Here is a 15,414-nt window from a genome sequence, read left to right as displayed (position 1 = left end):
GTAACCATGCACCCGCAGTAGAGAGAGCGTGCCCGGAGTGTGGATTGGGTTGCGTGTACTAGGCCAGGGGTACCAGAGTAGATAAGGTTCTTGCCAGATCCGGGCGTAGAGAAGATGCTGTAGTAGGTTCCAAAGCCAAGGGTCGAGGGTAACAGTGTTCCGGGTAGTATGGGTCCAAGTGCCGTGTTCAAGGGGTACGAGAGGTAAGCATAGTCGAGGGGGAGCCAGAGAGGGTAGGTAGACGAGCCGGATCAGTAATGAAGCTGAAACAGAGAGAGAGAGCAAGGCACAGTATCCAACAGCACTAGGCAGACGAACTATGCAGAGCGATGTTGGAGAGGAATCACAGGGGTAATAAAGTGAGGATGACCAATGGGGGGAGGGGGCAGAGCAGAGGCAAGCCCAGGAACCCTTTGTGATAGGGCAGGGGTTAATGTCCGGGTTTGTTGCAGGTGCACATTATGAGATCGTGAGACTGAGAGCTGAGATGGCCGGAGGGTGGAGCTACACTGCTTGTGCAGTGAATAAATTAAGTCGTGTGGCGCGTCCCCTGTAAGGGAAGCGGGCGCGCATCCCGCAGTGATGTTGGCGGCGTGTGGGAGAGCCGCGGGGGAGCGGAGGAACGGACCGTGATGCAGAGCGGGGGCGGAGGAGACCGCAGCAAGCGGGAGAGGTAGGGAAGGGCCGCGCTGAGGGCGGCGTGTGCCCAGATTCCTGACAGCAACATGTCGGTGCGGGATCAAATATGTAGGGAAGACTTCAAGACAATTTAGAAGACGGATACTCGAACATATGAGCACCATCACAAATCAGCACGACACACATGCAGTACATGGAGGAAGTGTATCGTGCCTTAGTTTCCAGGGAATAAATCTTGTTTACTTCCCTTCCATCCATTGCCCGTTTGATGCAAGATAAGATCTTGTTTGCCTTTGCAGCTAATGCATTACATTGGGCACTATTGCTAAGCCTGCAGTCTACAAGCACACCTAAATCCTTCTCCATCAAGGATTCCCCCAATATATCTCCATTTAATTTGTAAGTCACCTTTTTATTCTTGCATCCCAAATGCATAACCTTACATTTATCAGTATTAAACCTCATTTGCCATTTACCTGCCCAGGTTTCCAGTCTCTCCAAGTCCTTCTGAAGAGAAATTACATCCTGCTCTGATTCTATTACCTTACACAATTTAGTATCATCATTTAGTATCATATCATATTAATAATATTCTTTCACAGTATAAAGTTGTGAGAACTTACTGGCATACAATGTTATTTAATTTATTTATTTTTCCAAACGTTTTTTATTAGGCATAGTTATTTTCACATACATTGAATTACTTTACATTTCTGGCCTAATACATGTAGGTTTTCCTTGATCGATTTGGGGGCGGGGGGGGCACACTCATGGCCACCTTATGGTCCATGAGGTGTAGAGAAAGAGAGAAAAAGCATGGTGAAAGAGAGGGGGGGGAGAGATAGGGAGGGGGATGGAGGGGGGAGGGGGGTGGAGGTTTCGTCCCTCCCCTCGTCTGGCCGCGCTTCTTCTGATCTCTCCTATGGCTCAGCTGTCGTTTTTATGTTTCCAGGGATGTTATTCTGATTCGTTTTATTGGATTATCCAGGGTTCCCAAATTTTATAGAACCCTTCAGTTGATCGTTTTAGGAAAGCCGTAAGTTTCTCCATCCTCATTACTTCGTTAAGTCTATTTTTCACCTGTTGTTTTGTGGGGGGCGCTGTCTTCTTCCAGGAGTTTGCTACCGAGCATCTTGCTGCTGTCAGAATAAAGGAGATTAATTTCCATACTGGGCGATCGATCTCCTCTATCGGTCTGCCCAGAATGAAGGTCAGTGGATCCATAGGAATTGTGAGACCTGTGATCTCTTTTATTAAATCTTGTATTACAAGCCAGTATTTTTGAATCTCTGGACATAGCCACCAGATACAGTATGGGCCATGTCCCCTCTATGTCCACAGCCTCTCCAGCATAGATCCGAGGCCAGAGGGTAGATTTGTTTTAGTCTCACTGGGGTAAGATACCAGTGATACATTATTTTGTAAATATTCTTCACCGTGGTACATATGGATGTTCCTGAGGCTGCGTCCCATATGTCTTCCCAGTTCTCCCGGTATATAACTATGTTCAATTCCGCTGTCCACTTGAGCATATAATCGTGTGCGGTTGGATTTGCCGGATTCTCCATGCCAGCATATATTTGCGTTATTAGACCTTTTTGATGTGCTCCTTTTTGGCACAGTTTCTCAAATTTTGTGGGAGGGGGAAATTTCAACGTTGGGGACATTTTTTGTAGGAAGTGTTGAATTTGGAGAAATTTAAATGTATCTAGGTGAGGTACCTTCAGTTTGGTGCGTAATTCTTGGAGACTCAGGAACTGTCCATCGCTCAGCAGATCCGCGATCACCCTGATCCCCAGTGATTTGAATATGTTGAATTGTTTAGTTTCGCATCCTGGGGGGAATTTAGGATTGTTAAATAGTGGAGTCAGTTGTGAACTGAGGGAGGAGAGCTGGAATTTAGTTTTGTTTTCGCCCATATTTCCCATATGTGTCTCATCGCTCCCAGTTCGAATTTGGGGGCCATATCAGTTCCCCTGTCACCGCACCAAAGATAAGCTGGCAGAGAAGGCATTTTGGAGTATTGAGATTCAATTGCTAGCCAACAAAGCTGGTCTGGGTCCGAGTTCCACATGACCGCCTGTCTTAGTTGGGCTGCCTGGTAATATTTAGCAATGTCTGGGACACCCAATCCTCCTCTTGTCCTGGGCGCCTTAAGAACCGACCTAGCTACCCTGGGTCTCTTCCCTTGCCAGATAAATTGAAAGATTTTGTTTTGGATAGTTTTTAGTTCAGAGCCAGGGATATGGATCGGGAGTGCCTGGAAAAAGTATAATATTCTGGGGAGTATATTCATTTTAACTGAGATCATCGTCCCGATCCATGAGATCTGGTAGCTTTCCCAATTATCCAGGTCTTTTTTAATTTTCTTAAAGAGGTTTGGATAGTTATTTTGGTAAAGAGAGCCGTAATTCCTTGATACATGTACTCCCAAGTATTTGATGTATGAAGGGCTCCATTTATAGTAAAAGTTTTGTTTCAATGTCCGCATCTCTGGCTCTGACAAACTTAGGTTGAGGGCTTCTGATTTGTCACTATTAATTTTATATCCTGATATTTTACCAAATTCCGTTAATTCCTTGTGGAGATTGGGAAGAGAGATCTGGGGTTGTGTTAACGTTAGAATAATATCATCTGCAAATAACGAGACTTTATAGTTTTTACCGCCAATTGGTACCCCCTGTATATTTATGTTGTCTCGTATTTTAGACGCCAGAGGATCAATTGTTAGGGTGAACAGGAGGGGAGATAAGGGACATCCTTGCCTCGTTCCATTTGTTATGTTGAATTTCTTAGCGGATCCGCCCGGGAGTTTCACCACCGCAGATGGACTGCGGTATAGCGCTCGGACACCCTCTAGATACGCATCTTTGAAGCCGAATTTCTGCATTGTTTTGTCAAGAAATAGCCAATCGGTTCTGTCAAACGCCTTCTCTGCATCTAAGCTTAACAGAACCGCTTTGGTAGCTGTGAGGTGGGCATGATCAACGATATTTATAATTTTGCGGGTGTTATCTGAGGCTTGTCTGCCTGAGACAAACCCCACATGGTCGTTGTGGATTAGTCTCGGTAAAACTGGGTTCAATCTATTTGCCAGGATTTTGCTGTAAAGCTTGAGATCGTTGTTTAGTAGAGAGATTGGCCGATAACTCCCACAGTGTCAGGATCACCTAGACCTCCTGCTTAGCCATAGTTCTTCTTTGTCCACTGGGTGTGCTGCTGTCTTCTGTTTCCTCTGGGTTCCTCTGTCTTCCTGTCTGTCTCCTTGTTGCTCCTGTCTCTGTCCTTTATAGCTTCTGCTTCCTGGTTGGTTCAATTGCCTTTGCTTGAAGTCAGACTCCTAATGCACATGCCTCTGATTCCTGATCTGTTTCTGTACCTGTACCTGTATTATAGAAGTCTGTTCACAGTAAAAGCCCTTGCTGGTAATCTGGCTTGTCCCTGTTTGTTCCTGTTCTCAGTCCCTGCCCCCAGACCTGTCCTTGCTCCCCTGTCCTGTTCCAGTCTCGTTGCCGAATCTCTACTTGTTACCTGACTTCGCTATCTGCCGCCTGCCTCGGACCTCTGCTTGTTTCCTGACTTCGCTACCTGCCGCCTGCCTCGGACCTCTGCTTGTACCTGACTTCGCTACCTGCCACCTGCCTCGGACCCCTGCTTGTGACCCCTACTACGCTCGTGCTGTTCCGGCCACCGAGATCCTACCCGCCACAGGAGTCTCCCGTGACAGAAAGTAAAGGCCACTTCTGGACCTCGCTGGAACAGATTCTTCTTCTGCCTGCACCCTTTCCTGCCTGCTGCAGCAGACCACATCCGCATGGTTGAAGATAAGTACTTTCGTTTCTTTTTTGGAAATCCCAGTTGGGAAGGTTTTTTTTTGGCTGCTTAGTGTTCTGCCAGAATTATTGCGTTCATGACGAAAAAACATTTTTGCTGAGACTAGAACTGTTCCTGCAGAGACTAGTGCACCTTTCTTTGAGATTTTTCTTTTGTGCAGTGCCTGGGTTAACCCTTGCAGTACATGTTACCACCTTTTAGACTCTGACTTTTTATTCCCTGGACAAGGCTTGTCTCTGCATCACTGGTTGGACCCTTGCTGTTCACAGGGTTCCCATTTCAAAAGACAAGAGTGCTTCCATTATTTTGTTACTGCATACTGTGATTTTTCCTGCAATCTGTAGTTCTTCATATGATTTGTTCTAAGGTTTCAGGTTTACCTGCAAGTTCCCCTAAAGTTTGTTTCTCTGCAACATATGATATCCCTATGCCTGATATCAAAGGTTTCAGATTTAACTGCAGGGTTCTCTGTCTGATATCCCTACGCCTGATATCTAAAGTTTCAGATTTAACTGCAGGGTTCTCTGTCTGATATTCCTATGTCCGATGTCAAAAGTTTCAGATCTAACAGTTTTCTCTGTCTATGTTTTTTCATTGTATTTATAAATCTCCGTGACTGATGCTAAAGTCTCAAAAGGTCAGCTCTCCCATCTTGTGTCTCTCTGTGTCTAATATTCCTGTTGTTCATTCTAATGCTTCTGTTTTAAAAACACATTTCCTCTTTACTGGTTTCTTGGGAAGTGTGGTTTCCCCATGTCTGAAATTATGGCTCCTACTCAAACAGTCTTGAGCAGTAAATGTGAACACAGAACCACTGATTCTTCAGAACTTCTCAAAGCAAGGAAGAAGAAGAAAAAGAAGGGAGGCATTACTGTGGAAGTTGCAGAAGAAATTAAGAATGAAAATTTAACCCCAGAGTCTGCATTTGATGAAAGAGACATACTGCAGCTTAAAGCAATTCACAGACGTATCCCAAGAATAGCGGAAGAAAAGAAAGATGCCCTAACTCAGACGCTTCAAGCTGCACAGAAAACAATTGATTGTCTTTATGGACGTTTAGATAAGGAGCAAGAAGCCAAGGCTGCACTACAAAGCTGTCTATCTTCAGCAATTGCTAAGTGTGTTCTCCAGGAGAAAGAAAAAGAGCAGTTGGAGAGGGACAGGGTGATTCTGTCAAGTAAGCTGGAGAAGGCCTATGCTGATAATGCCCAGTACCAGAGTTTCATGGCTCAAGTTGGCGCAAAACTGGAAGCCTCTGAGGAGAGGAATTGCCACTTCAACACAGAACTATGTTCATTGAGAGAGATCTTCGAAGGGTTAAATAGCAGTTTTGAAATGGTTACCCAGGAGTGCAAGAATCTCTATGTCCAAGTCAGTGAAGGAGATAAGAAACTCCATAAATTAGGAGAGGAGAAGAAACAGTTGGCCCAGGAAAAGTTAGATGTGCAGACAGCACTGCAGAATGCAGAGAGAGTGCTGCAAGAAGAACGTGTCTCCCTGGAGCGGCGCACACAAGCAGAAAATATACTGCAGAGTCAGCTGCGAGAACTGCGTACACATCTGCAGGACACCAAGGAGAAACGGGTGAATGCTGAAGAAAAGCAGCGAGTACTGCAGGAAGAAAGTTTCCAGACTACCTACAAAATAAAGATGCTGCAAGATTATTTGAGTACCCAGTGTGTCCCCAAAGAACAGCATGAGGAGCTAAAGGCCACACTGAGCAGAACCAGAGCCTCGCTGGAGGAAGAGCTAAAGCTAGCAGCTGAATACACATCTCAGCAACTCACAGCGCTGCAGGCGCAGATCGCTGAGCTCAAGACACAGCTTGCCAAAAAGGAGGAGAGAGAGAAGGTGTCCGTCTGTCAAGTGACTGGCCTGACACAGCGCTATGAGGTAAAAATGGCCGATGCCTGCAAATTATTGGACCACACAGCCCATGATAAGGTCCGGCTGCAGCTGGTGCTGGACAATGCCCGGGAGGAGTACCGGCAGCTGCAGATCAGAAATGAAGAAGAGGAAACATATTTAAGCTTTACTCTGAGTCAGCTGGGAGATATGGAGTCGCGACTCAACTCCAAAGAAGCCGAACTGACAACTGCATTGAGTGGGAAAAGAAGTGCAGAAGGACAGCTTCAAGAGCTGAAAAGTCAAATAGCTGGTCTTAATGAGAATTTAGGTGATACCACGAAACGGGCGTCACAAAAAGAGACCATGGAGTGTGAATTCTATGTTCCCACTTACCCATGTGAAAAGTCTGCACCCGTCTTTGATGCCCACATTCCTGATGTCCATGCCTCTGCAATGGAGTTGAACGTATCCATTGGGAAGTTCCAGATTCCAAAACTAAAAGAGATATATTGGTCACAAAAAGAGACCACGAAGAGTGAACTCTGTGTCCCCACTGACTCATGTGGAAAGGCTGCACCCGTCTTTGATGCCCACGTTTCTGATGTCTCTGCCCCTGCATTTGGGTTGAACGCACCCATTCGGAGGTTCCTTGCAGCACCCAATGTACCTGTGGAGTACCCTCTGCCCGCTGACAAACCACCAGAGGTGGGTCACCTTGAGTCCTCTTTTCACCAAGGCCTCCGGGAAGAGCCTGGAGGATCGTCCGGAGAATGCTCTTGAGAGGGGGGAGTAATGTCAGGATCGCCTAGACCTCCTGCTTAGCCATAGTTCTTCTTTGTCCATTGGGTGTGCTGCTGTCTTCTGTTTCTTCTGGGTTCCTCTGTCTGCCTGTCTGTCTCCTTGTTGCTCCTGTCTCTGTCCTTTATAGCTTCTGCTTCCTGGTTGGTTCAATTGCCTTTGCTTGAAGTCAGACTCCTAATGCACATGCCTCTGATTCCTGATCTGTTTCTGTACCTGTATTATAGAAGTCTGTTCACAGTAAAAGCCCTTGCTGGTAATCTGGCTTGTCCCTGTTTGTTCCTGTTCTCAGTCCCTGCCGCCAGACTTGTCCTTGCTCCCCTGTCCTGTTCCAGTCTCCTCGTTGCCGATCTCTGCTTGTTACCTGACTTCGCTACCTGCCGCCTGCCTCGGACCTCTGCTTGTTTCCTGACTTCACTACCTGCCGCCTGCCTCGGACCTCTGCTTGTACCTGACTTCGCTACCTGCCGCCTGCCTCGGACCCCTGCTTGTGACCCCTACTACGCTCGTGCTGTTCCGGCCACCGAGATCCTACCCGCCACAGGAGTCTCCCGTGACACACAGAGCATTGGATCCCTACCCTCTTTGTGGATTATGGCGAGGTTGACCTGAATCATTGATGGGGGGATTGGGTTGCCCTCCATGAATGAGTTAAATAAGCAAAGCAGGTGTTTAGATAATTAAGTTATAGGAGTTTATAATAGACATTGGAGAAGCCATTGGGGCCAGGGGCTTTCGAGATTTTTAATGTTTTTATTGCGTCCGCCAACTCTTTTTGGGTGATCTTTGCGTTAAGCGTCAGATTTTCCTCCTCTGTCAATGTGGGCAGGAGGCACTCCGATAGGTAATTACTAATGGGTTCAGAGGTGGGTATCCCCGCCTTCCCTCCCTGAGCCTTGAGGTTATAGAGTTTAGTATAGAATGCGGTAAGTTTGCGGGAATGGGTAGGGGGTAGGAGGGGGGGGAGTGGAGATAGAGGGGGGGAGTGGAGAGAGGAGGGGGACTTATCATCTATTATGGGATCTATGTCTCTTGTGCACCTGTCTTAGACATTAACTCTGTCAAGCATTTTCCTAGATATTGGGCCTAGGCATTTATCACCATTGGGGATGTGAAAGTCATTTGTGACATGAGAGAACATTCAAACAGTCATGTAATTGCGTTTTTTTTCAACTTCAACAGGTAATAACCGGTTGTAACATAAGCGGGAGGGGGGGGGGGGGGGCAACAGGATTATCAGCATTAACCTATGTGCTGATACTTCTTCAAGCGGGGGAGGAGAAGAAAACTGATCCCAGTCGCGGATCTGTACCCCAGTCCCTGGGCGATTATGCCGCTGCAGCCGCCGGGCTCAGCACTCAAGTCTGCGGGGCCTCTCTTGTGTGGCCTCCTTCTGTAGAGGGAGGGGGTTGGGGTACTCACAGTTTGAAGAATCACGGGTCGGGTCCGGAGTCACACTCCCTTTCTGGGCCCTCCTTGCTCATTTGACCCACCCCCCCTAAAAACAAGCCTGGGAGCTTCTGCGTGGGCGTGTGCCCAAGCAGCCTTTTCTGCGGGGCTCATAGCCCCTCCGGCTGCTGCTCTCCCTTCGGGCTTTCCATCCTGGGCCCCAGGTGAGCAGGCTCTAGTTGGGCTTTCATGTAGCAGGCCTGTCGTAGGACATCTGTGGGTGAGTGGTCGTGTTGTCTGTTTCAGACGGTCTGTTGACGCGGGAGCTGCAAGATGCAAGACATCCAGGGCTGGTGTGCCCCATCCGGGGATCCGTCAACTCCTGCTCCGGTGGCGCCGTGATCCCAAGGTGAGTCAATGTGCAATCCGGGTGTTGGAATTCAGTTCTCAGCTAGCTAATTTGTGTCTGGTTGAGCGCTGAGGCGCCGCTCTTTTCGCGGTGCCTGCCGGGCCTCCGTCATCTTCATCTCCTTGTGTGGCTGTCTGTGTGGAATTAGGCAGCCATGCAGCTGGAGGAGATAGGCCCAGCGCACGGGCGAAAGGGAGCATATCTTCCGGCCGCCGTATGGTGAGAAACTTGCCTCCGTTACTAGCTGTAAGTTTAAATGGGAAGCCCCATCTGTATTTCACGTCATTTTCACGGAGGAACAATGTGAGGGGCTTCATCTCCCGTCTCTGGTTGACCGTGATTCGTGACAAGTCATTGAATATCTGCATTGCCTCGTCTTGAAAGGTGAGTGATGTAGCACCCCTGCATGCTGTGATGATCCTTTCTTTCGTCGTGTAGCTGTTCATTCTGACTATTACTGTATGTCATGCCTTCGGTCTCGATCTTCTGACCTCTGGCCCAGGGCTCGATGGGCCCTGTCAATCTCAAGGTCTTTTTCCTCCAGGGACTCACAGATTGATGTAAATAGTTCCTTAAGGTAGGATCTGATTTGACCCGGGAGAACCGTTTCAGGGACATTGCGGATGCGCAAGTTCTGCCTCCTGTCCCGGTTCTCCTGGTCCTCTTTTAGAAGTAGGATTTCAACTCCAAGGTGGATGATTTCTTCCTCGGCCTCTGTCTGTCGCGCGAGGGACTCTGCTAGCCTCCCTTCCATGCTTGTTGTGCATTCGGTGAGGCCCTGTATGTCCTGTTTCAGTTCCGCCGCCACCACTCTGAGATCCGCCTGAAGTGAGGCCTGTAATTTAGTATGCATGGATGCCATCAGGCCCTCAATGTAAGATCTAGTTATGGGTTCCTCCGGCACTACGGTCTCCTTAGGCTGTGTTGTTCTGCCCTGTGAGGCCTGGTGGCCGCGTGCTCCGGTGCCATCTTGGATTTCTACAGTCCTCAGGGCTTTTCTGCGGGGGCGAAAAATACTTAGTGACCCCTTGATTTGTTGACTTCTTCTGCTGCTTTGACATTCTCTCAATATTCCTCTTGCTGGGGAGCCAAAGTTTGTTTGGGGAATTTTGGTGGAAGAGCGTTATATGTGTGTTTTATGGTAGCGGGTCCGCGGAGCTCTTTCCTACACCACCATACCGAATGACGTCACCGGAAAACCCCCCTATTTAATTCATTTTTAATATCAGGGATCCAATGCAGGGTCCTTTTTTATTTTAGAGCTTACCTCTGTATACTAGGAGAAACTGCACACGCTGCATTTACCTTCTGAAGGGGTTACTTTTAACCTCAGTATGGTTGCCAAGGCAACCCGTAGGTATATAACTAAAAGCTCGAACAGAAGCACGCCCACCCCCAAAGAAGTACATGTCTGAACGAAACGCGCGTCATGTAGTAATGACGTCATGATCATTTTCTCACTAGCGCGCTAGCAAACTCAAACTACATGACGATAGCGAACAAGCTTAAAATTGATGTGGGCCCACGAGGTATCCACTAGCAGAGAGGGCTTACAACAGACACACTATGTCTATGTCAGAGCGACACGGCACGGCTATTTCAGTTTGCAGGGTTTGATCTCCGCATTCCCTCTTCCTTCCTCCCCTCTCCCCTCCCGTGTATGTGTGGGGTATGAGCGGGAAAACAAATGTCTTTTGAAAGGGATAGCATACCAGCTAAAATTTGATGTAGGCTCACGAGGCATCCACTAGTAGACAGGGTGTACAGCAGACTTACCTAAGTTTACGTGAGAGCAACACTGCATGACGCCCTCAGTTCGTGGTGCTTCATTCCCACACTTCCCTTCCCTCCTCCCTCCCTTCCCCATGCAGTTTGGGGTGTGAGTGGGATACACAGTGGTCATCAATGACTGTATCTATTTACAGCTATACCCACATAAAGAGAGTGGGATGATGATAGTAGTGTATATACTGTAGTGGTGAACTGTGGCATTGAGAGAAGTTAGTTCTGTCTCCTATGATACTTTACCATAGCGACACACACCACATATCTGTTTGCACAGCAGAGCTAATTTGCTCTGGAGACATTTGGTCATTATGAATCACACTTGACCAAGGGATACTCTGCATAGTTGGTATTCAACTCATAATGGTATGCTGTACTGTACATATTACACATACACATAGGGTTTTATGTATATATATTTATTTTGTATTAATAAGGTTTATTTCTCTCAGATTGAGAGTCTTGGTTTTACTAATCACGTTGTATACAAAGCACTGCCTTTTTACACATCAGCACTTATACCAAGATGGAGTACCTATCACGTGCAGATATCCACATGATGCGTAGAGTTGTTCGCTTCTAAAGAGGTTTTGCATTAGAACATAATAGCAGGGACAGTATATAGAATTGACCTGCCGTTCCATACAAGCGCTAATGTGAGTATCATTTTTAACCCTTTCTTTTTTGTTTAGAGTGTAATAAAATATATTTTTCAATTAGTGGAGGTGTTAACACCACCTCTTACCAGTATGTATAATTTACATCTGTAAGGATGAGTGCATACCAAACCGGGACCTTTTGTTTACAGTTTCCAACTAGATATATCCCTGAGTTCACCCCCAATATTCAGCTGATGCAGAAGCCATCTTTTTGTATATATAAACTAAGCCCCACCCTAACTTACATTTTAAACCTCCCTCTCACCTCTGGCACATTCCCATCTTCTTTTAAACATGCACTAATCATGCCCATTCAAAAGATACCCACTCTTGACCCAGGATTCCACTCAAACTACTGCCCTATATCTCCTTTTTCTTTGCTTCCAAGCTTCTTGAGTGACTTGTATACAACCTCCTAATACACTTTCTATTCTCTAACTACCTGCTTTACCCTTTGCAATTTGGTTTTTGCCCTCTACACTCCACTAAGACAGCACTAACAAAAGTGGCCAATGACCATAGCCAAGTCTAAGGGTCACTTCTCCATACTAATTCTCCCGAATGATTCTGTTGTTCTTGACACTGTCGATCTCCCCCTTCTCCTGAATAAACTCAACTCCTTCAGTGTTTCTTTCTGTTGTGTCTTCACCTCTTAACTCCCTCTTTCTGTTGGGGTCCAACAAGGCTCTTTCCTTTGCCTTCTGCTCTTCTCACTCTGCACCTCCTCTCTTGGTGAACTAATACAATCGGTTGGCTTTCAGACTCATCTCTTTGCTGATGACAGCCAAATTTACCTCTCCTACCCTGACCTCTTCCCCTCTCTCCTGTTCCATGTCACCAACTGTCTCTCTAAAATCTCCTTCTGGATGTCCCATTGTTACCTAAAGCTTAGCATGTCCAAAACAGAACTAATACTCTTTCCCTCTTCCACTGCCAACCCTACACCCACTGTCATTGATACCACAATCTCATCACACATAAAGCCTGCTGCCTAGGGATCATCTTTTACCCCAATCTCGCCTTTATTCCTCACATTCAGTCCCTCCTGAAGTGCTGCCATCTACACACCTGAAATATTGTCAGGATATGCCCTTTTCTCACTCATGATTCAACTAAAATCTTAATTAACTCACTGATTTTGTCCCACCTTGACTATTGCATCCTTCTCCCTATTGGCATTCCCCTAGTCTGCTTGTGTCAACTCCAATCCATCAAAAATGCTGCTGTCAGACTCATCTACCTCACTCACTGCACAATTCTGCCACTTTACTAGGCAAATCTCTTATCCTTCAGAATCAAATTTAAAACTCTATCTCTAACTTACAAAGCTCTCAACACTTCTGCCCACCCTTTACATCTCAGCCCTCATCTCCAAATATATACCCAAATGCACCTTACACTCTGCCCATGACATCTGCCTTTCCTCCTGCTTTATCACCTCCTCTCACTCAAGCCTACAAGACTTCTCCAGTGTTTCCCCCTACCTGGAATTCTCTACCACGTACCATCAGAAGACACTCCTGAGTTTTCAGACATTTAAAAACTCCCTGAAACTCAAAGTTTTAAGGAAACCTATCTAGCACACCCCTAATACCCTACCTGTCCCCGCTGGCAATGCTATACGTGCCAGCTGTGTGGCTAGACCAAACTCCCACTTTCTAGCACCCCCCAAGATCCCCACCTTAATATGATTAGCTGAACGGCTAGATCATACTCCCTCCTGAGGTATACTCCATCTCACATCGAGCAGCTAACTTACCCTTTGGTTTAACATTGTACCTCATTCCCTCTAGACTGTGAGCTCTCATGAGTAGGGGAACTATAGAAAAAACAACCCGACTGATAAGCTCAAAGGTAACATACCTGTAGGCTGAGTGCCTCTGTGAAATTGCTGAAGGAGCTAAGGAGCATCAGAGGGAGAGAGTAACGGAGAGTGTGCTGCTGTGTAACCGGAGTAACCCATATGGTGTATGCAGCATGACCGGATCAGCTTGGAGTAACCAATACTCACGATACAGCTATCCTAATTCAGCCCTTGGCTCTCACTCTCTCTGTCCTCGTGTACTTCCGTGTGCACACGGATGACGTCACTCTGAGCGATTTCGATCCGGGACATCAGAGTAGGAAGAGAAGATCGATGTCGCAGCCATCCAGACACAGGGACTCACCAGGAAAAATTAAAATAATATATTTATTAGAGTTACATTAAAAAAGAGGAGACACTCAGGACGGACAAAAATAGAAGGACCTCCTCCTACGTGTTTCGGGCATGTACTGCCCTTTCTCAAGAAGTATAGGGTAAGCCGTGAGAGGGAGCTATTTAAACCTCTCACCGGCTAATGAAGCAGATGATTAACACCTGATAGATAAAATTGAACTTGCATTGATTAGATAAGGTCTGCATAGTCTAATTACAGAAAAATTGATAGAAAACAACATAATTGGAGCATCATTAAAGTTGATCCATATGGTTGCATAAAGGGAATATGTATTGTTATAAAGAATTAATTATTTATTTATACCAAACCATTGCCCATGAAAGTATATGACAAATGTGGGTAATTATTTTATTTATATGGCAATTTCTAAAAAGATTATGCCTAATACATTGAACACTATATAGTGTGTTAGGTAATATAAATTAATATTTCATTTATAATTAAACAATACAAAAATGAATCTAATCTTAGGTCTAAACTAAGAACCTATTATAAATGCAACCATGGAGATCAAAAAGTTACTCTAGATGTAATACAACGAGAGTAAATATAAAATGAATTAATACATAGATATAATAAAGAAAAAATATATAAATCATCATAAACATTATTTGGAATCAGCATATAGTTAGATAAAGTATAGCCAAAAAAAACAATATATGAATGGACAAGAGGGAAAGGGAGGGGAAGGAGAGGAAAGGAAGGGGGAGGGGGGGATGGAAAAGGAGGGGGGAGGGGGGAAGTGGGAAGGGGGGGAGAAGGGGGGAGGGAGAGAGGGGAGGGGGGGAGGGGGGAGGTGAAAAGAAAGGGGGAAGGGGGAGGGAGGGGGGGGGCTGGATACTGGGGGAATGTAGTGATATAAGAACATATTAAAGAAATACTTTAAGGTCCCATTCAGTGTTGAGACCTTTTGGTATAATGGTGTCTATGACAAAAATCCAAAATGCTTCTCTTTGGTAGAGAATTTTAGTTCTATCTCCACCTCGAATATGTAATTTAATTTTTTCCAGAGCAATGCATTTGAAATGTTCAAGACTGACATTTTGACAATCTTTGAAATGACTTGAGACCGGATGAGTAATATCCATATTTTTAATGTGTCTCATGTGCTCAAGCATCCTTCTTTTGAATGCTCTAGTGGTGAGCCCCACATATCTTTTATTGCACCCGCAGTGATCATATAAATAATATGATCAGAGTTACAATTTAGGAAGGAGAGTATTTTAAATTATTTTGTATTATTACTGTTGGAGAGAATTTTGGATTTTTGGACATGTTGGCAAACTTTACTGTACATTTTCCACATGGGAAGCATCCGACAAGGTTAGGAAAAAGTATCTTACAATTTGCATTATCTTTGGAAGGCAACATACTGGGTGATATTATGTTACCCAATGAATGGGCTTTTTTAAAGACAAATTTTGGATCTCTTGCAGCTATATCTTTCAAAAGTACGTCTGTGTTTAGGATCCCCCAATGCTTTTTTATAATTGATTTGATGTTCAATGATTGGGTACTGAATTCGGTTATAAAGAATGGTGGTTGTGATTTATCAGTCTCTGTGTCGTAGTTTTTGTTTGTGTTTTCAATATGAGAAAATATGGAAAGATCATTATTGATCAATTGATCCCTAGGTATATCTCTAGCTCTAACATAAGCTTGATGGAGATTGTTGGAATCATAACCCCTGCTGAGGAGTCTGCATTATAGTCCTACATAGTGGAACTATTCCTACGGATACGTAAGTATTGGTCATACTGCACCGACACACTTTATTCGAGCAAATACCCGGTATGTACCTGGCAGATACCTGGAATAAGCCACTACTAACCTC

Source organism: Ascaphus truei, chromosome 4, assembly GCF_040206685.1.
Source record: "Ascaphus truei isolate aAscTru1 chromosome 4, aAscTru1.hap1, whole genome shotgun sequence".
Taxonomy (NCBI): Eukaryota; Metazoa; Chordata; class Amphibia; order Anura; family Ascaphidae; genus Ascaphus; species Ascaphus truei.
This window is presented reverse-complemented; position numbering follows the sequence as displayed.